The sequence below is a fragment of the Chamaea fasciata genome, unplaced genomic scaffold (assembly GCF_029207755.1).
Source record: "Chamaea fasciata isolate MVZ Bird 193981 ecotype frontalis unplaced genomic scaffold, bChaFas1.0.hap1 SCAF_8, whole genome shotgun sequence".
NCBI classification, from domain to species: Eukaryota; Metazoa; Chordata; class Aves; order Passeriformes; family Sylviidae; genus Chamaea; species Chamaea fasciata.
In genome coordinates this window covers 30,343,816-30,363,706 of record NW_027094093.1, presented here as the reverse complement: position 1 = coordinate 30,363,706, position 19,891 = coordinate 30,343,816, and the positions used below count along the sequence as shown (strand labels likewise).

The window sequence follows — 19,891 nt, the reverse complement described above, 5'->3', positions numbered from 1 at the left end:
CACTGCATCCAGCTCTGAGACCCCTCGGTCTGCTGGAGAGAGGCCAGAGGGGGCTGCGAAGATTCTCGGAGGGCTGGAGCACCTCTCCTAGGAAGACAGGCTGAGAGAGTCGGGGCTGTTCGGTCTGAAGAAGAGAGAGCTCTTAGAGCACCTTCCAAATACCTGCAAAAGAGATAGAGAGGGATTTTTGTCAAGAGCATGTAGTGATAGGACAAGGTGGAACAGACTTAAACTAAAAGAGATTAGGTGTAGATTATATATCAGGGAGAAATTCTTTACTGTGAGGGCGATGAGGCACTGGCACAGGTTGCCCAAAGAAGCCATGGATGCCCCATCCCTACAAGTGTTCAAGGCCAGGTTGGATGGGGCTTTGAACAACCTGGTCTAGTAAAAGATGTCCCTGCCCAGGGATTTCAAACTAAATGACCTTTAAGGTCCTTTCCAGCTCAAATCATTTCATGATTCTATGATCCCAGGAGTGGGAGGGCAGTGGTGGCCACAAAGGCCTGGCAATGCATCCAGAGGGTGCCCGTGATGACCCCCCCGTGTCGTAGGAAAGGACTAAAATGTGGTTTATCCTTGTTGCACAGCTGACACCACACAGAGTGAGACCAAAACCCGAGAGCGGGGTGCTTAGTTTGAGGGAATGAGGCAGGCTGTGGTGGTTTCAGTCCTCTGTAACTGCAGCAGGGGACAACCAGTCATCCAAGAAAGGGATTTTGCCAACTAAGAGTGGGTGGTTTAGGTCTTTGTGATGCAGCCTCTTGTGCCTGTTGGTTTGTGAGAGACTGCTGGGGAGCTGTGACACTTTTACGGGTCTTGCTCCCCACTCTTTAATAGCAAGAAGCACTGTTTTTAAGGCAAACCCCCAGATTTTTCCAGCATGTCAGAGGTGTCCCCTTGGAGGGACAGAGGGGGGACAGTTGCACAGCTCATCCCCAGCCCCACCACTGTGGGGGCAGGACACAAGTCCCAGCAGTGGCATTTGGAGCCTGAAACTCAGCACTGGTGTATCCCTGTGCAGCAGGTTTGGAGGGCACTCACACTCCACATGTTCACTTCTCCAGTTTAGGAAAATGTCCACCAGGGCAAGAAGAGTGCCACAAGTCACCATGGGATGGTTGGTGAGCAGCAAAAAATCCTTTTGCATCTGCAGAAAGGGGTAGCCCTGAGATTTGTAAGTTGGTTCACAGGGCCACATGCCCTCCTTCCCAAATACCCAACTCCAGCTGTTCCACCCCAGCTTCAAAGTCTCCCAACCATCCTGCACTGCCCTGAAAGACTGCCTGTGACAGCTAAGAAGGAGTGGTACAGCTTTGCTTATCATTCATGCCCAGCACCAATTAAAAAGACTTAGTTAAGCAAAATGCAATTACACTGTCATGGATAAAAGGGAGACAATTAATTAAAATGGAACATTTTCCCTTAGGAATGATGTTATTTCTAGATGATCCCATCCCTGTCCCTGACCGTTCCTCGTGATCTGAAGAGATTTGGGATAAATTGGGGTCTTTTGGGTAGTTTTGTCCCACAAAAACTTGTTGTCTCACATGTATTTATGAGGTAAGTTAGCAAAGACCCTTGAGGACACAAATCTTTTTTGGAGCCCTAAAACAGCATTTCCAATGTTTCTGACACTACCTTTCCAAGAAGACGAACATTTCATAGAGGCTGTCTGGTGCCACGCCGGGAGTTTTCTCCTTTTGCAGAAAAAACTGAGCCTTCTGTCATCTCTGAAGGAATGTGGAACAGCCAAACACTGTGGGCTGGAAGGATTTTCCAAAATTCACAGGGAAGCAACTGAAGTGAGGTTTCCCATCTCAAGCCCCTCTGGAAGTCAGAGAAGCTGAAGAGCAAAACATTTACAGCTAAATGCCAGTTCTCCAGGTTTCCAAAGCCTGAAGTTTATGCTGAATGCATCATAACACTCCTCCTTGCCAAAATTCTTGATAATTCCAGTTGCAAAGGTAAAAAAGGCAATTGATGTGTTTAAGACATTGTATTAAAACATGCAATAAAGGAATTAGTTTTCTGCATTACATTCGTATGACAGACAGGTAACAACTTTAATACACATGCAGGTTACATCTAAAGCTTAAACTCATCACATCATATATAGATCAATAATTGTATTTTCATCCCTCTCTTCTGAAGTCTTCTGATGTTTTAGATCACATCACCACAAATCTGCCAGCACATTTCCTCGTTTTTTTCTGTTAAACATCACAGCGGAGGGCAGCATCTGGCTGCAAAACCCTAAGACTTCTTTTCTATCTCTCTTGGAGTCAGAACTGGTCAGGTTCTGCTTAGTTAACTCTTCCCACCAGCATGGTCTAGCAAAGGCCCGACCAGCCATCCAGTGCAGTACACAAGCCCAAGCTGAAAGTGTTCCTGGTACTGCAAAGGAGCCAGTTTGGCTCTCACAGGCACTGGCAGGAAGCTGGATCATGCACTGATGCAGACAGCTTCTCTGCTGTGACACCGAGCTGATTTTAACCCAAAGTGCTTAAACAAACTGTTAATGGTAGCCCCAAGTGATTATCCATTTATTTCAGTATTTGTCTTTTTCAAATGTGACCTAAAATCTATAAGTAATTAGTTATTGTACAGGCTACGGTGTTGCAAAATGCTTCCCTTCATTTTTTATTCCCACTCTGAACTATAACTCCAAAATCATTCTAGTCACACCAGCCTTCAAAGGTCTAAATGGGGAGGAAGCGGGGGGGCTAGCTCCTTAGTATCTTTGAGATTTACAAGAATATTTGAGGATTTTCTGGGGATTCAGCAGTGAGATGAAAAAAAAAAGGAGTTTTGCAGGCAAACAGAGAAACTTATGCTTCCAGTTCAAAAGGAAAGACACATCCAAACAGTGAAAGATTTAAATGCTAAAATGCTAAATAAACATTGCTATTCAACAGCGGTCTGTGTCTTTTGAGTCCTAGGTTAAAGCTACTTCACAGGGACTACAAACACTCGTTACTCTCCTTTGCTGGAGCTAAATGAATTTTAACCACTGAAGTTCCAGAGTGAAGAAGAATTGCCTCCTAAAACTCCTCCCAAGTCACCTAGGTACCCCGGCAGAGATAGGCAGTGGAGGACTTTAGGAGCTCTTAAATAAGGTGAATAAGAAAATACTATACAAATTGCATTTATTCTGGGTCTGCTTGTGATGTTTTGTACAAATGCTAACAAATAAGAGGCGTTGTGAAGGTGCTGGTTCCACACCATCAGGGTGTCAGCAGCAAAAGGAAGCACAATTCTGCAATGACCTTGCCCTTGGAAATCCCAGTGGAGCCAAGGGATTCAGAGGGCTTTCAGGCTCAGGCCATAAATCACTCAAGATATGAATTACTGCCTTATTAGAGCAGATTCATAACTGTAATTCTAGATAAATACACAATTAGTCTGATCTCCTCTGATAACAGGCCAACAGGAAAAAAAAAAAAAGTCACCTCCTACTAAGCAGAGTAACTATTCAAAGGAACTGCAGCAAACTTTCACAGATGTTGAGGCCAGCGGGACCACTGTAATAATCCCATCTGATCTTCTGCATGGTGCAGAGCAGAAAACCTCCCCCAGGGATTTCTACATAATTTTGAAACTACAGCTTGTCTTCTAGCAAGGTGCCTTAGCTTGGCTGAAAGTTTTCTGAAGGCAAAGAAAGCATCGTATTCCTTAAAAAACCACCACATTCTTGCCTTATTAATTAATGTGCCAGCTCTCTCCCAGTGACTCCACTCCTGACCTGTGCTGGGACACCGGGAGCCAGTTAAGGTCCTTGAGTGCTGTTACCTGAAGTCTGCTCAGACAATGGTTAAGAGATAAAATATGTTTTCCTTAACACAATTAACTTCACCTGGCAGGGACAAGCCCACAAACAGGTTTTGGAAGAGCTACTCATTGTTCCAAGCAAGCAGCACACCTCTAAAGGATTGCTAATGCCCTTGCCAGAGTTAAGAGAAACAAGGAATGTGCAGCACATGCCAAGATCAAACCCGAGGTGACCTTGATAGTTTTACTTCTGCTCAGCATCTGAAAGGGAATTTCTGGAAGGCTTTTGCCATAGTAGCTGTGGCTCACGTGAACACTGGGACTCTGCTTTTGCAGTCTCTCTTATTTTAAAGGAGATGTTTGACTTTACAGAGTATGGAGAGAAGCAGCTCATTGGGAGTAGAAGGCTCTCAGCACACTTCTGAGGCCCTCAAACTCTTTTCTGGGTGGAAATGAGATCAGACTAAACTAAAGTGGCACTGTTTGCATGAGTAACAGCTAATCCCAATTACCCAGGGCTGAGAGATGAGGATCCCAAGGCTAAAAGAACAAGGGTGTTTTTTTCCACACATGGGTAAAGACTGTTGACTCAACTTGCAGGGCTGTAAAACTTCTCCAATAACAAGCAGGGACAGACTCCTACAGCAACGCTGCAGGGAAGGGAAATACCCTGTCTCTGAAAATCCACTTATTTCAACCAGACTGAAAGAGCTGCACAAGACTATAAATGGATCTGGCTGTGGTTAAGGGGTAGATGAGAGAAGGAAGAACACCCTTTTGCTTCTCCTGTGTTTTTACTACAAAACTCTAAGATTAAGAGTGAGGAAGTCCCCTGCTTCCAGTTTATTTGCTTTAGAAGCCTTTTTGAGTCCCCCAGTGCAAGCTGTCATGAAGAGAGGCAAAAGAAGCTCTTTTCTGGACACTGTTCTGGCACGCTCTGACTTTACACATCATAAGACAGGGAAATGTGAAAAAAGTCACTTTTTCAACGTTTTCCTTTTGTTGCTCCCGGATGCACAGTGCCACTTCCCATTACAGGCCAGCATGTCAGCTGTGACCTGCTCGGGGGAGACGTGCTGTGACCCCATGGGACAGGCTCAGCACACTGAGGATGCGAGGGTAAAATGTACAGTCCTCAGTAAACATGTGGGGCCCAGCTCAGTGAGGGGTCCTGAGCAATGAGACTTCAGCAAAAAGCCTCCAAGCATCACCCAGCATGGGAGATGAAGCAGAGAGTTGTGACCTAGGTCACATCTGCAGCTGGTATAAATCAACATTGCTCTGTTGATAACTGGGGAAATACATGGATTTGTTTCTGCTGAAAATTCAACCCTATTTTGATTATTTTATTTTATTTTTTCCCAGCTCTCTAAAACACTGCCTAGCTCCCGGTGAGTCTACTTTTGGGCTTGATGGTGGGTTGTGTGTGCTGCCCAGCAGCCTGGGAGGAAGGTGACAGACCTGGCAGGAATAGTGAGTCCTTCCTCAAATGCCTGGGCAACCAGGAAAAGCATGCCTAAGGCTTGGAATCCTGAAGTTTTCTAGTGCAGAAAATAGTAGAGACTCTTTCCAAAATGGTTGCTAAAACAAGGCATTTTAAATCGAGCTGCACTGCTTATTAGAAAGCACAGTAATTTTCTATCACATGCCACCAAGGCATTATAAAACTGCTGACAACAGCATTTCATCAACACCTCTGATTCCAAATTACTCCCACCTTGACACTTCTGCAGTTTGACCCTAATTATTGCTGCTTGCCCCATTATGATGGATGTAGTCCCAAGGTATCCTTCATCTCTGTGCCATCAAGCTCTCAAGGATCCTGATTCCTTCATTTAATGTGATGAAATGGGTTCTGGCAACAGAGACACAAAGCTGGAAAGCTAAAATTTTGTTGAAATGTAAGCATAGAAGAAAGTTGGGTAGAGCTTTCATCCAAATTACTTTAAAGAGACATATTTCATAGAATCGTGGAATATCTTGGGTTGGAAGAGACCCGCAGAGCTCACTGAAGTCCAGCTGCTGGCCCTCCACAGGACCATCCCAAGGATCACACCATGTGCCTCAGAGCATTATCCAAGTGCTTCTTGAGCTCTGGCAGGCTTGGTGCTTCCAGAACCCAAGCACCCTCTGGGAGAAGAGCCTTTTCCTAATATCCAACCTCAGCCCTTCTGACACAGATCCATGTCATTCCCTCAGGTCCTGTCACTGGTGACCACAAAGCAGAGGTCAGTGTCTGCCCCTCCTCTTTCCCTCACAATGCTCTCTTGTGCACTGCAATGAGACCTCCCCTCAGTCTCCTCCTCTCCAGGCTGGGCAGGCCAAGTGACCTCATCTGCTCCTCATATGGCTTCCCCTCAAGGCCCTTCACCATCTTTGTTGCCCTCCTTTGGATACTCTCTAACAGTTTAATATCTTTCTTATATCGTGGTGCCCACATCTGGAGAGGAGAAACTCCTTCTCCAATGCAGAACGGCTTGTCCCCAACTAACATCAGGTACCACAGCTAATGAAGTATTGGTGGATCCCTTCCCTACCTAATGGAGTATTTGTGAGTCCCTTCCCTTATCTTTAGAGGATAGTTTCAGTTTTTCCCTTCTATTCAGTTGTACATCTTCTGCTCTTTAGCTCTAACTGTTCCAAGATGTTCACCTGATGTGAATTTACAAACCAGATGATAACCATCATTTTCACATTAAGGAGGAAAACTCATGTACTGTTTCAAAGGCTTTAACTCTTAATCTGTTTTCAGACCTGTATGTACTGCCTGCTCTGTTCATATTTCTGCCATTTAGTTTCCAAATACTCAATCTTATTCAAACAAGGTCATGGTAGCTGGCAGTATTTGAAAACACTGATACTGTTGATCAGCAAAAGTCTTGTTGAATTGAAAGAAACCCAAACTCGTCTGTCTTGCATGACCAACAACTAATGCAATGTTAGCCCAGCTGAGGTAGGGAGCACAGAGCAGGCCTCTAAGGCCTTTAAAGTTGGTTAAGACAGAAAATATTTTAATCGCAGCTCTGAAAGGCAGAGATCACTGTCAGGTTTGGATAGGCTCAGTCAGGTGCTAAACTGGTGTAAATAAACTCAAGTCTGTTGAGGTCAAAACCGTTTACACCCACAGTTATTTTTCCTGAATGAGGTGAACATGTAAAATCCCTTACTGAGTAATCTTTAGCAAGCTTGAGCACTATAATTCTCTCTAAAATCGGGAGGAATGAGCAGTCTGAGAGAGGACCACACAAGCAGGCTATCAGTAGCTGTCAAGGGAAAAATGACTGCAAATCAAAGAATACAAAGTTCTTCTCCATTAAAAGCACAAATTAAGTGCATATAGCCGAAAGGAGCTCAAACACTTTTCTTCCTTTGTGTGCTTGATGCAGCAGGAGCGTGTTTGTCTTGGCAGCAGCATTTCAGGTAAACTGGAATAAGTCAAATATGTAAATTCTGGGTCTGAGCCATCCCATCTGCCTTTTGAGGGGTGCTGAGAGAGTTACCTGGCAGGTGATATGATCAGTACCTGGATGGAAAGGAGAGAAGTTCAAAGATGAGGGGAACATCCAGCTTTCGAAATGGTCAGAGGAAAAGTAAGTCATAACTGACTCCATAGGAAAGAGCAGAAATGCAGGGAACCTCCAATAGAACATCAAAATCCCACATCAATATGAAAACAAAGGGATATTTTCAGGGAGTAAGGGACTAGAAATTAGAGTCTGGGCTTCAGAAGTATTTGTAACCACAATCAAGTCAAATTTGAGGAACAAAACAAAGTTCATATTGTCACCAAAACTGCGGGAGAAACAAAAACTCTCCAACAACATTTTTAGTGTTAGAGAATCAAGGCATTACTTTATTCTGGCCAGGATGTGCAACAGAAATAATTTCACCTACACATAGGTCGAGTTGCGCAGAGAAAATCATTCCATGACACATGAATTTTACCAGATTTTTCAGCTACCTATAGAGTCAAAACCCACAGAAATTCATTGGTTCAGTGTTCATTGATCCCAAGTTACACAGTTCTCAATATTTGGTTTCCTATTGGCAATCGATCTCTTTGCCTTCGATGTTAAGTAGGTTCTCATTCTTGGTTCTCTGGTCTTTTTTTTCCCAGACCAGGAGTCTCTGATCAAGCCAGGGGTGATGTTTGGAGCTGATGGTGTTTGATGGTCATTACCTTCTGTGTATCTTCTGTGTTACTCCCAGTCTGTTGAGATGTTAAGCTCATCAAGCCTTGAGTGATGAAACAGTCCTTTGAAAAGAAACTTAAAATTCCTTTTGCCCCCAGGCAAAGCCGAACAAAACCCCTGACTAAACTTATATTAAAAAGTTTTCAACTTGGTATGTTTTCCAACAATATCAGGTCTAAAAAATCTTGGCACAGATATGAGAGCTGGAGCAGTAAGAGACTCTTTTTGCGAGCTTAAAAAAACCCCAATCTCAAGTTTGAGCCAAAATGCATTTTTTTCTGTTTTCTTACCAAGACTAAAAGCAAAAATACTACCATTTCTAGGGAAAGGGAGTGTTAAAGATTTTACCAAGTTTGCATATCATCAATCCACAGTAATTTAGAGGTGGTCCCAACAGTGAGGACAGCAGCCTTATCTATCCCAGGCAGAAGTGGCCAAAAAAAGGAGAAAGATTTCAGCCCTTTTACTGTGTTTGTGCCACACTAAAACCAATTTAATCCTAATGTCCCTGTACCCACCCTGCCAAAAAGCCCTTCTGAACATCCCAGCTAATTTCTAGAAACTTCGTCTATGGTGACCATCTGTCATTGGGAAAACGCGAAAAGGGGGATTAGTAACAGACTGGCAGGGAATACTGGAACACTGGCAGTATATTTTACTGACTACAGATGTAAACACAATGAGGATATTGTTTTGAAATTAAAGGAAGAGCAGGAAATTTTGCAGTATTTTCCTGAGTTGGTTTGTCGGGGATTTTTTTTACCCTTGCCACATCAGTGTGAAAAAAAGGCTGGCAAGTGAAAAGACTAATAATAGGGCATAAATGTACAATTGTGGGGAGTTTCCCCTGGGGTCTGCTCCCCCTCCCTTACTGCTCAATTGCCACCATTACTGCACGTGAGGTGCATGTTTATGCTGCTGCTGAATGAATGCACAGATGCATCTCTGTTATCCTTAGAAGTATAAACTGCTTTTTCTAACAAATACATTGCCCAGTGCACGAACACACCTAACGAGCTCCTTCTGCCTTGTTTGTTGGAATACAGCACCTTCTGCTGAGACTCAGATAAAACAGAAAGAGCACAGAAACCTCCTAGAAAAGCTAAATGGGGGGACTTAATTGCCTCAGCAGCGTTGCGTCCAAAATTAGAGGGGAAAATGTTTTACAGATGAGAAGATTTTAAAGTGCGCCAATCACAATGAGAGAGATTTCTGTTTGAAATGCTGATGGTCGAGACATCTCCAATGCCATGTTCATCACAGAAGGGGAAAATATTCAGAGAACTGCCAAAAATGTCATCCAGGGAGGGAACCTCTCCCCAGATCTTGTCTGCACTAATAAGAATTTGCTGGCACTTCTGAAGGCATCTTCTGCTGAAAAAAGTCTTTCCCATTCCCTCAGTGAAGGAAGACATGCTCTTTGGCTGGTGTGAATCCATATACTGCTACTCCTACTACCATCAAAACGTCATTAAAAATCACAGCCTGAGAGGCATTACTGCACCAGGAGAAGTCTCTGGCAAGGGACAGCCTTTGGCTGGAGGCCGTGGCACTGCTGAAGCAGACATAGGGGCCAGTGAGTCCCCCAGAGTGGGGCAGGAAGCATGAAGGCAAATCTGCAATTAGTAGGACAGTGTTGGGCAATGAAAATGACCCACAGGAGTGGAGGCTGGCTAGGATTGCTCCCACATCTACCCACTCCCCTTTTTCATCAGTACTCTTGGGGATCAGACTGCAGCTAACCAAAGTGATGGAAATACTTCACTGACTTTGACAGACTTTGGATCCAGCTTTTCATGACATTTTATCTTCTCGTACTATTCCAAAAGGTCCTACAACAACAACCATGAGGCTGAGATTTTCAAGTCTACTCCCATCACTTTCAACAGAGACTTTTCTTCCACCTGCCGAGACAACCCTGAGCCACGCATGTTAATAATTAAATAACAGCTGAGCACCAGGGGAGGGGAAGTGACAAAGCTGCCAAAATCCTTCTGAGATATTTTGACAATCCACAGCCTGAAAAGATTTTAAATGAGGGTCTGGCCCCTTGTTACTCTCCCACTTTCTCCTGCATATCTTTAAGCATCACACGGATTACGCATCATCCATCCCAGAGATGCATATTGATGTCATAACAATATTTCCCACACCGGACTACACAACACCGAGCTGCAGACACTGTGATTAACAACTGCTTTTGCCCCTGTACCTTCTGGACTCCCATCAAAGTAGGATTTGTCCCAATTAATCAAACCCAAGTGTTCTTTGCTGCCACACTTGTCTGCACAGAGAAGATCCCAAACGTTCATCCCGGATGCTGTGCGCGGCTCTAACCTTTCGCTGGAGTCTGCCGGGAGCTGCTGCTCATTTATATACAAAGCACAGCAGGTAAAAGGGCAACTAAACATAATTTACCTGGAAGTGAGGTTAAAAGTGGTTTACCGGCTTGATGGTGTTTGGCTTGAGAAACAAGACGTTAATTAACACCTTGCCCATTGATTAATATTGACCAGGTTCTTGCCTTGTGCAAGTTTTAAGCAGGTGATGCTTAAATTTATTTTTACTTAAGTTTTACCTGTACCAAGAATATTTTGGCTGAACTTTGGCCAAACATGAGCTTCCTTCTGGCCTGACATCCTAACACAGAGAAGACTTGCACCTCCACTGATGACTGCAAGCACTGCTGCTCTGGGAGGTATTCCTGCCCTCAGTGGGAGAGTGCCCCAGGACACCCTGATCCAGTGCCACTGACATTAATGAGCCTTGTCACTGTTTCCAAACTCTTAGGGCCAAATCCTGCTGCCAGCAAGGCTGGGGCTTTATGACATGCTCTCCTTGCCTCAGGACCCATGACCAATTTCACTGCAGGCATGTTAGAAAGACCCAGCAAAAAGGCACAAATCCTCTGTTTCCTTGGGAGACATCATATTCATTTAGCAGTGGCATCCTCCTGATGCCGTTGCAACAATTGCAATGGACTGTGGGGTATTTGCATGATCTCAGCACCCCAAGCACCCTGCTGATCCCACAGACAGAAGCTAGGCTATTTCACCCCAAATAAGAGAGAAGACCTGCCCCATGCTTTGTGATTGCCCCTGTATGCCTGTGACACGATTAAAATATCCTTATTGCCAGGGTGGTCCTCTTGGCACAGGAATATGTTCCAAATTCATCCTCTGAAGGTTCTGGGTTTATCACTTCTCACCCATCCATGCACATTTAATTTGTCAATGTGAGATACAAACAAAATTAAAGCCAGCTATTCACTCATCTGAGGCAGGAGGAAGCCTGGATTCCTGCAGTTAACAGACACTGAAAGAGGGGAAACTGGCTTTCCTGTGAATCTTTCCCCAAAAAAGGCAGCATGAGGCCCAAAACTCACCCACAGGTGGGACATCCCACGTTCCAGAACACCCCATTTAAAGGAGGGAGATGATTTTGGAGCCATGGTGGGAGTACAAGCACCTAAGCCTGATCTTTGTCCACAGACTCTCTTTTGGGCTGGCCAAAGCTAATTGAAGCTTCTGCAAAAAGCAGAGCAGGTGGGAAAAGCCTTCAGGAAGCAAAGACAAAGCCTTGAAGCTGTGTCTGCCATGGCAGGCCTTGAAATACAGCCCTTGCTTTGTACTGTTTTGTTTTATTTTTTGGTTTGGGTTGGTTTTTTTGTTTGTTTGGGGGGTTTTGTGGCTCTTTAACTGGTGTTTATTAAAAAGAGACCACTTTTGAAACTTGAAATATCTTTTTCCAAATTGCCATAATTTCTCTTATCCTCCAAAAATTCGAGTTTTCTCTTGACATGAATTTTCCATAAAGAAAGACCCTCTGCAACTTTGAAAAGTTTTAATAAAAACCTTTGAGGCATCTTATTGTCCTTGCCTAGAGGGGAGAATACTCGTTTGCTTGTTGGCAGGGTGGGAAATGCTTATAGTAATGGCAACTCCAGGAAAAATTAATTTTTGGATGATGAGGTGTTGTTTTTTTTTTTTCTGTCCAGCAATTCAAAAAAATTGTATATAGGGGTTTAGATCTTCAACTACAGAAATAGTAAAGCAAGTGTTTGTCTAAATTTAAGCTATTAAAAGATTTCAATGCACTCTAGAATCAATCTGACAATTTTCTCTTCTCACCTTCCCTTTCAAAATGGGATGACTTTGCACTCTGGAATCCTGCTGGTCACTTCAAGTTTGACCTGACTGTTATAAGACAGGTGAAACAATCCCAGCTGCAGTGTTATTTTAATCGCACCAAACATTCTGAAAACAACCAAAACTATACCAATCGCTTTTTTTCTGATGCAAAACTGTTACAGCACACCCTGAGCCCACCAGAGACTGCTGGTGCAGCCACTGCTGATGGGCACCGCTTTGCAAGTTTGGTTTTGTTTGCTTCATTGGATTGTTGGGTTGGTTTTAAGGATAGATCAAAATGACACATCTTGCTCATCACAGATCAATAACCCAGCCTATTCCTGGCCTGTGTCCTGTCCTCCTACCTCCTAACCACTGAACTAGAACAAGCATTAAAAGACTCTAAAATCAGTCCTGGCCCAAGAAGCATGCAGTAGACAGAGATCTCACTCTGGGCCACGTTGCAGAAGCACATTTTGTTCTCTATGCTCCAGAGCTCCCAAGAAAGCATCCTGAAAACCATTCTTCAAAATGTTCTGCAGCTTAGCTTAAATGCTGAACACAAATGGGGCAACCTCAGCCTTCAGGAGCTGCTTCATGGCTCAGGCTGTTTCAGCACTCCCATCCTCTGCCAAGAGCCTGGGGTTAGCTCACATTTCATGACTGTGCAACAGGGACAGCTGGTCTACTGATCAGGTGAGAGATGAAGAGTATTCCTAGTATATATGGATAAATAGAAGGATGAAAATTATTTAATCTGTGGTTTAATGGGAAAAAGTTATTTCCTTGCAATTGAAGCCTGGTCTCTCCAAAACAAAGGGAAGGCTGAGTTTGCTTCATCCCTTTTCAGGTAGATCAGTGCACCAGGCTGCAGTCACTACTTGACTGACACAGAGATTTTGGAAGCTCTGTGAGTGATGAGTCACATTCCTGTAGGAGTCTCCCTCAGCCCCGGCAGGGGCATAGGACAGCCAGCCTCTCCTCTGGGTGGATGTACAGTCATACTCAGCATATGAATGAACTGTAGCTCTCCAAGGCTCATAACTCAGCCAAATCAGTCCCAGTTTTCACGGGAGCACCCAGCTACACCCATCAAGGAGACCCATTCCCCTGCCAGGATTCATTTGCCTGCCCCCAAGCTGCTTTGACTGTGCAGATGCTAAAAATAAAGTTGCAATGACTGTTTGCTAGAGGAAATAAACAGGGTTTTGTACTCTCATATTGCAAAGTGAGCAGGCCAGGTCAGCTCACAATCCCCACCACCCATATTTAAAAAAAGAAAAAAAAATAAAAAACACCAAAAAAACCACCAAAAAAACCCAAACAAACACATGAAAAGATCTGCTAACCCTTTTCTCCAGAGAGAGGCCAAGGTTTGGAATCAATGCTCTGGCAGGCAAATACAGAAATTCTCTTTAATCACCAAGAGACCTGGAGACCTCTTTAATTATCTGCGCTGATCACCCCAGCAGCCTGGCCTTGTCTGAGTGCTCACCCAGGGCTGTGGGGGGAAAACGTCCTGCTGAACCCCAGTCCCACATGCCCTTGGAGGTCACCTGCCAAGACTGAGCAGTTGCAAAAAAACTTACTTTTCTGACACTTATTTTTTATGAACTTCTACAAGCTGCCAAGAAAGAGATTTTCTTACAGGGAGAGTTGACTGAAGCAGTAGGAAAACATGAAAAATGCCCATTTCCCCCCTACTTTCTCATCTGTTGGTAAATTAATGAGAAGCATTTGCAGAGGACACAGGCATTGCAGCCCACGCTGCACACTGGGTTTCCCCCTCCCACGTAACCTCACAGGTAAACAGCATCACCAAGGTCCGGCTTTTTGACAAAAGGCACCCACCACAGCCAGAGCCAAGTCTTTAAGAACCACTCTTCAATTAAATTAAAAACATTTCTTGCAATAGTGTAATTCAGCGTCTAGGCTTAAGGGAGGATTTTTGAATGCCAAATAATCCATTAATTAAAAGTTTAAAAACCCACCCTTAGTTACCTGCTATTCTGAGGCAAGAAACTAACACCCAACCTCTGCAGAATGCAGCTATATTGACTACAAACAGGATTACTCACAGGAGCTTTTCATTTGTAAGTTTTCTGTGGAGCTTGAAGGTCACACATTAACAAGGGCTACAACCTCCTTTGAAAAACAGTAAGGGAGAATGCATCACCTCTGCTGCTGCTGCTTATGCAAGGAAACAATAAATGCCTTTCTTAAATGGCATAAATTGAGCTGTTCTAATGTTTCAGAAAGGCACAAATTGATGATCTTATTTAAATATCAACTTGTTTGCTCCTGGATGAGATCTGAGCTGCTCCACCATGAACAGACAAGATTAACTCATCTCTGAAGCAGGAAGGGCCAGCTCAGAGAGCCCAGCACAACTCACCAGGCTGGTTAAAGCATGTCTGCAGGGACAAATTACTATATCCCACTCATGCAGTACTTTGCCACTCATGACCCAATGATCTGGGTCTCCAGAAGTTGAGATTTAACATAACCGAGCCAGAAGGACCTTTGGCCTCTTCAATGATCCTTCTTGAGACTGTGGAGTTTGGAGAAGCCACTGTGTGCCTGCTGTGCCCGGGCAAATGGGCAGCCACAAATTCCTGCCCACACCAGATCCCCCAAACCATGCTTGGGGCCTGCAGGCAGCCTCACAGAGGTGACACAGATGTCACCTGTCTACCTTGTTTCTGCTGGCAACAACTCCAAACCCCTCACAGGTGTGGTAGTGCTACAAAGACAAGGTGAGGTTGTTTCCCATCTCCCTTCCCAGCCCTAGGCAGCACCAGTGATGTGCAGCACATGCCTGAGGACTCCCTGTTCTCATCAGGGACACAGTGGAGCTTGTTGAGGAGCAAAATGAACTCACCTCAGTCTTGCCTCTGGTCTCTGCAGTAATTAGTTGTGCCCTGGAGGACCCCTGCGCCAAAAATCATTACATCTGAAGAGTTCCTTTTATTTTGAATTAATTTCCAGACATTTTAATTGTCTCCTTCAGCACACTTCAATGACATCTATCTTTTAAAAAAAAGTCTTTATTAAAAGCCAGGCTTTCAGAACTTTGAAGGATAGCAGTGGAAGTGTCACGGGGCAGATCAACAGACTCTTACCCCACCAGACACCACAAGGGGGTTGATGATTTAAGAAAAGGAGTTGATCTGTCTGGTCCACAAAATGTCTGCTTGGGACCAGAGAAGCCACCTGAGAGCAGCTCCACAAGGTGTCATTCCTGACACACCAAGTCAGAGAAGCTTCTTTTCCAAAATAAGCACCCATGACATGTACTGCTCCCTGACCACAGATCCTCTCCTACCAGGGTGAGAGGCACCGTCCACATGGCACCAGCAGGTTTTATAAGCCTGGACTGGTGACTAGAGCCATCTGCAATGCACTTTTACCAACCTTAAGAACCTGCTAGTGTTACAACTGTTGACCCTGTGGTATGTGCAGCAGCCACCCAGCTTGTGTCTCCTGGCTTGCATCAAAAAGGATGCAGAGTAAATTTTTCTCAGGTGCAACCTATGCACCTTCTGTGATTCTTTTTTCTTACTGCTTCTGACATTTTGGTGTGTTAGCTTTGTTCTGCCCTATTACAACTCCTCCCCTCAGCTGTGGGAAAGCAAGGCTGGGTGGGTGGTAAGCCTTCCTGAAAGATCACAGACAAAACAGAATGGTAATGGGGGCAGCAGCACAGCCAGGCTCTATTCTTAGATGTTGGGTTGTTGTCTGTCTGGACAGTACCAAAGAGAAGTCCAAAAATGGTTCTGGGACAAGGATATACCACCCATGGTAGTGCCATACGTGTATTGAAGATCTCAAATATGTGACCTGACATGAACAGGAACAATCCTCCTGGACTCAGCCTCTAGGAAAACACCTCACCTTAGGAGAAAACTTAGCCCCAGCTGTCTAAGCCTTGTTAGTAATAGGAAGGCTGCTGACTTCCTGGGAGCTCCCCAAACTCGGCATCTGTGTGGTCCCACAGAGCAGGCTGCGAGGCAAGGGTCAGCTTTGCTTCTCAGCATCTTCATCAGTACCACATAATGACACAGATTCTGAATACCAAATAAATCATGTCTTTCATAAGCATTTATTGCTCATTAGTTTGCACACCGAGCTAATGAATGACTCATTTGTCTTCTAAATCCCTAATGACCATTAATTAAAGAATTAACCCAGCTCGCTGAGAAATGGAAGAAATCAACCGACAATTATTTACAGATACATACCAAAATTCACAGCTATTTTTAAGATTCCAGGATGCTTTGTCAGGGAATTGCAATCACTCACCAAAGTGCTGTTCTTTAATTTTCAGTTGGAAAGCTTCAGAGCATGTCTCCTGGCAATTGCTAAGTGGCTGAATGATTGCTCCCCATTGACAAACGAGGGGCTGGCAGGTCGCAGGTGGTTATGTGCATTCTTATAAAGCAGTACAATGCCAGTCAGTGCTGCTTAGCTGTGTGTGTCACCTTTTCATAACAACAAAGAAAAATACCTCCAAAGGTTTCAAGTGCTTTGCTTATTAAGCAGTTGACTGATTGCTCCTGACTGGCAAGTGACACGGGGAAAGGTACCGGGTGCTGCTGCTTTCTGGTGTGCTAGAGCTGCCCACCTTCCTTTTGGACTAGCAGATGAGTGAGGGGCACAGTCAGAAGATGAAGATTTTGGTGGCTTAAATATTTTTAAGTACCCGTTATGCAACATGTTCTTGTCTACCCAAGACCTCTCCTGTTACAGAGCAGCTCCTTCTATTCACTCTGAAAACAATAGGAAAAACACTTGACTGACTACTTGAGACTCAAAAGTTTCCATGGAGGCAGACAGGGGGCTCGGTGTAATTGGGTATCAGGTGAGGAAGAACTAGGAAGCTTTTTGTGTGTGTGTTTCCTTTGAACCTGCTGCTCACCAGTGAATACTTGTGTTCAAAAACACCGTGAATAATCCCCTGGTCACTCCATCCATCATCTTGAACATATCACAGCTTCTAGCTCGTCTCCCTCAGAGTCATTTATTTTCCAAGAGGAAAAGTCCCAGTCTGTTTAGTGTTTGTCATATGGAAACTCTTGCATGCCCTTGGTCATCCCTTACCCTTCCCTGTATCTTTCCTGATGGTTGAATGGCTCTGTTGGCTTCACTGGAATCAGTAGAAGCACGAAGTTGGGATTGCAGTTAAAAGTTTGCTAGTTTCACGTGTGGGTTTTAATTTTTTCAAGTCACATGTACTTCCATAATTTCAATGACACTGGGCTGGATTAGAAAAAGTGCTGTTTGGATCACTACAGGCTACAAAAACACAGCCTTTGCACAGACTCAGTTATCTGGATCACTCAGTAGCTTGCAAGACTTCAGTATTAGATGATGCAATAGCCAATACATGCCTCTGAACGTCACAATACTCATTTAATTTATACCCTGTAATTTACATATTCAAGTGTTGGCTGCTTATGGGTGGAAATGAGATCTCATATTGCCAAAACAAGGCATTTCAAAATCAGGTTAGATGTCCTCCTACTCCAGAAAACACGCACAGGAGGAACGTTCTTCCAGGAGAGAGATTTTTAATCTGTGATTTCTGAACCTGTGCAGTCTGCTGAGCTCACGTTTCCAGGCTTTTTGGATTAGCTGCTCTCTTTGCCAGTGTCTCAGCACCTCATGGTGACTCAACCTATGACGAGGGTTTTGCTGCAGGGTCTTCCCTGCAGCCACTCCCCCAGTGTCTGCCTCTGCCTTTCCCATGGTCCCCTTTGGCAGACAGGGGCAGACATCGTGGCTGTGGGCATTTTGGGATGTCTGAGGTGGGACTGCCACCATAAAATTTTAAAAAAGACACCACAAAAAAATGCAAATTAAACCAAATTTGTAACCTCCTCTGTTTAAGTCACTGCCAGATGGGGCAATGCTTAGGATCTCAGTATGTTTGATGGACTGGAAAAAACATTTCCCAACTAGCCCTGCCTAATTATAGCCTCATTAACGAGAGAATTGACCGTACTGAGCCATCGGCAAAACCAGGCTGCCACGAAGGAAAAACGGGGAAAGGCCTTAAATTTCATGACCTGTGGCACTTCCAGGCTGGAACATCTATGGCAGGTCTCATGAATGACCCATCCAGACATCAGGAGTGTGCGTACACAGATATGCCTGAGCGTGTATTTCTAATTTTCCACACGTGATAATTGGCAGCAGGTGATGCCACCCCCAGCTGTCCCCCAGCCATGCTCACCCCCAAGGCTCAGCAAGCACACCTGCCCTGCATGGGCACACCTCTGGCCCTGCAGCAGGTCGCCTTGGTGCCAGCTCCAGCAGCTTTGAGCTGACACGATGGGACAGAACAATCACCATGAAGCTGGACAAAGAAACCAAAACCCGTGGGATCTGGTGTTTCAGAATGACAAATGGACTACCTAATACCTGGGACTCTGAGTCTGCAACTCCTGGGTGAGAGGTGAAAAATGAAGGTGGAAATCACCAGCTGGAGTGAATACAACATACATACATGATTAAAAGCAGGCTGGGCTCACCCAGGACCCAAGCAACTCCCAGCTTCAGTGGCCACTGCACTTAAAAGCCCTGTCTTTTTTTTGTTTTTTTTTTAAATAAACTGGTGTGTAAGCAGAAGGAAAGCCTTGGTGCATGGACTCACGTTTAATTGATTAATTGACTTGATTAATTGACTTAATTAATTGCCTTTCTTTTTTTTTTTTTCCTCCTGGACATCACCCATCCTCCCAGGCACACACCAGTGCAACCCAAATTGCTGGCAGAAGCAAGATGAGAGCAAACCCAAGCGCTGAAGGTGGGTGTTTGGCAGCAGAACTGGGCGCCTGCTCCGTGTTCATCAGTGCTGGGAGGACAGCAAGGAGCCAGAAAGTTTCATCATGTCCGAAAGAGAAGAGCAGAGTGATGAAAGACTGCTCAGATGGTGCTGCGGGGTGTCGAGGGTAATAAATCAACCAGAAAGAGAGTCAAAACAAACAGCAGCAAAAACCTATTTTTGTGCTGAATTTTGAGCTTGCTTTGTTTAAGTTTGGAAGCATTGGGTGAGGGCAAGTCTTTGCTTTTATATAAAACGTTTGCAGTAAAATTCCAGTTTCTCTCCAGGCTCTTCTGTTTAAATCAGAATTTTTTTATTTTTTTTTAATCAAGAATGATCCTTCCACAAAGGGTTTTGTAAATGGTACATCTATAGAAATAATATTTTAAATAAGATTACTTTTTGCCCAAATTGCTTTTTAAAATAAAAACTCATGTTTATTTAAATGTTCAATTTGAAAAAACATTGACCAAAATCCTCTTAGCAGAAACCTCAGCCACAGTGTAATGAAGGGGATTTTTGTTCTTGATTACAATGAGGACCAAGATTAATCACAACGTGATTTTGAGAAACAGCTGGATTTTTGCCTGGAGGGGAGAGTGTTTAAAAATAAAGTTGGCATAAAGATGAAAAAAAGACTTAGACATTATGTTTAGCTAATTATCCTGTCCTCGCAGTCTGCACAAAATGAAAATACTCTTAAAGGAGCATCAAAATCCTGCAAATTTCCAAAACATGTTTTGGAAACTGTTTTGCCCTCTGATTCCTTCCCTGAATTCCTCTTCTTTCCTCAGCCCAGCCAGTGATGGATTAAATCCCCTCTATTCACTCCGGGGGGTGAGGGGCAGGTATGGACCTGCCCTGGTGGAGCTTCCCAAGTCTGAGAGCAAATCTGGCAGCTGTCAGGAGGGGCATCCTGGTGCTCAGTGGCTCCTCTCCTGCCCTCACACACCCCAAATTGTGCAAATAAA

General features: G+C 44.3%; 1 long non-coding RNA gene across 1 annotated transcript; it reads left to right on the top strand.

Moving 5' to 3' along the window:
• The first annotated feature begins 18,624 nt into the window (after positions 1-18,624).
• On the top strand, positions 18,625-19,585 carry LOC136293009 (uncharacterized). The gene is made up of 2 exons (XR_010722046.1): positions 18,625-18,710; positions 18,839-19,585. It is a non-coding gene; the product is annotated as an uncharacterized lncRNA (long non-coding RNA).
• The last annotated feature ends 306 nt before the right edge of the window (positions 19,586-19,891 follow it).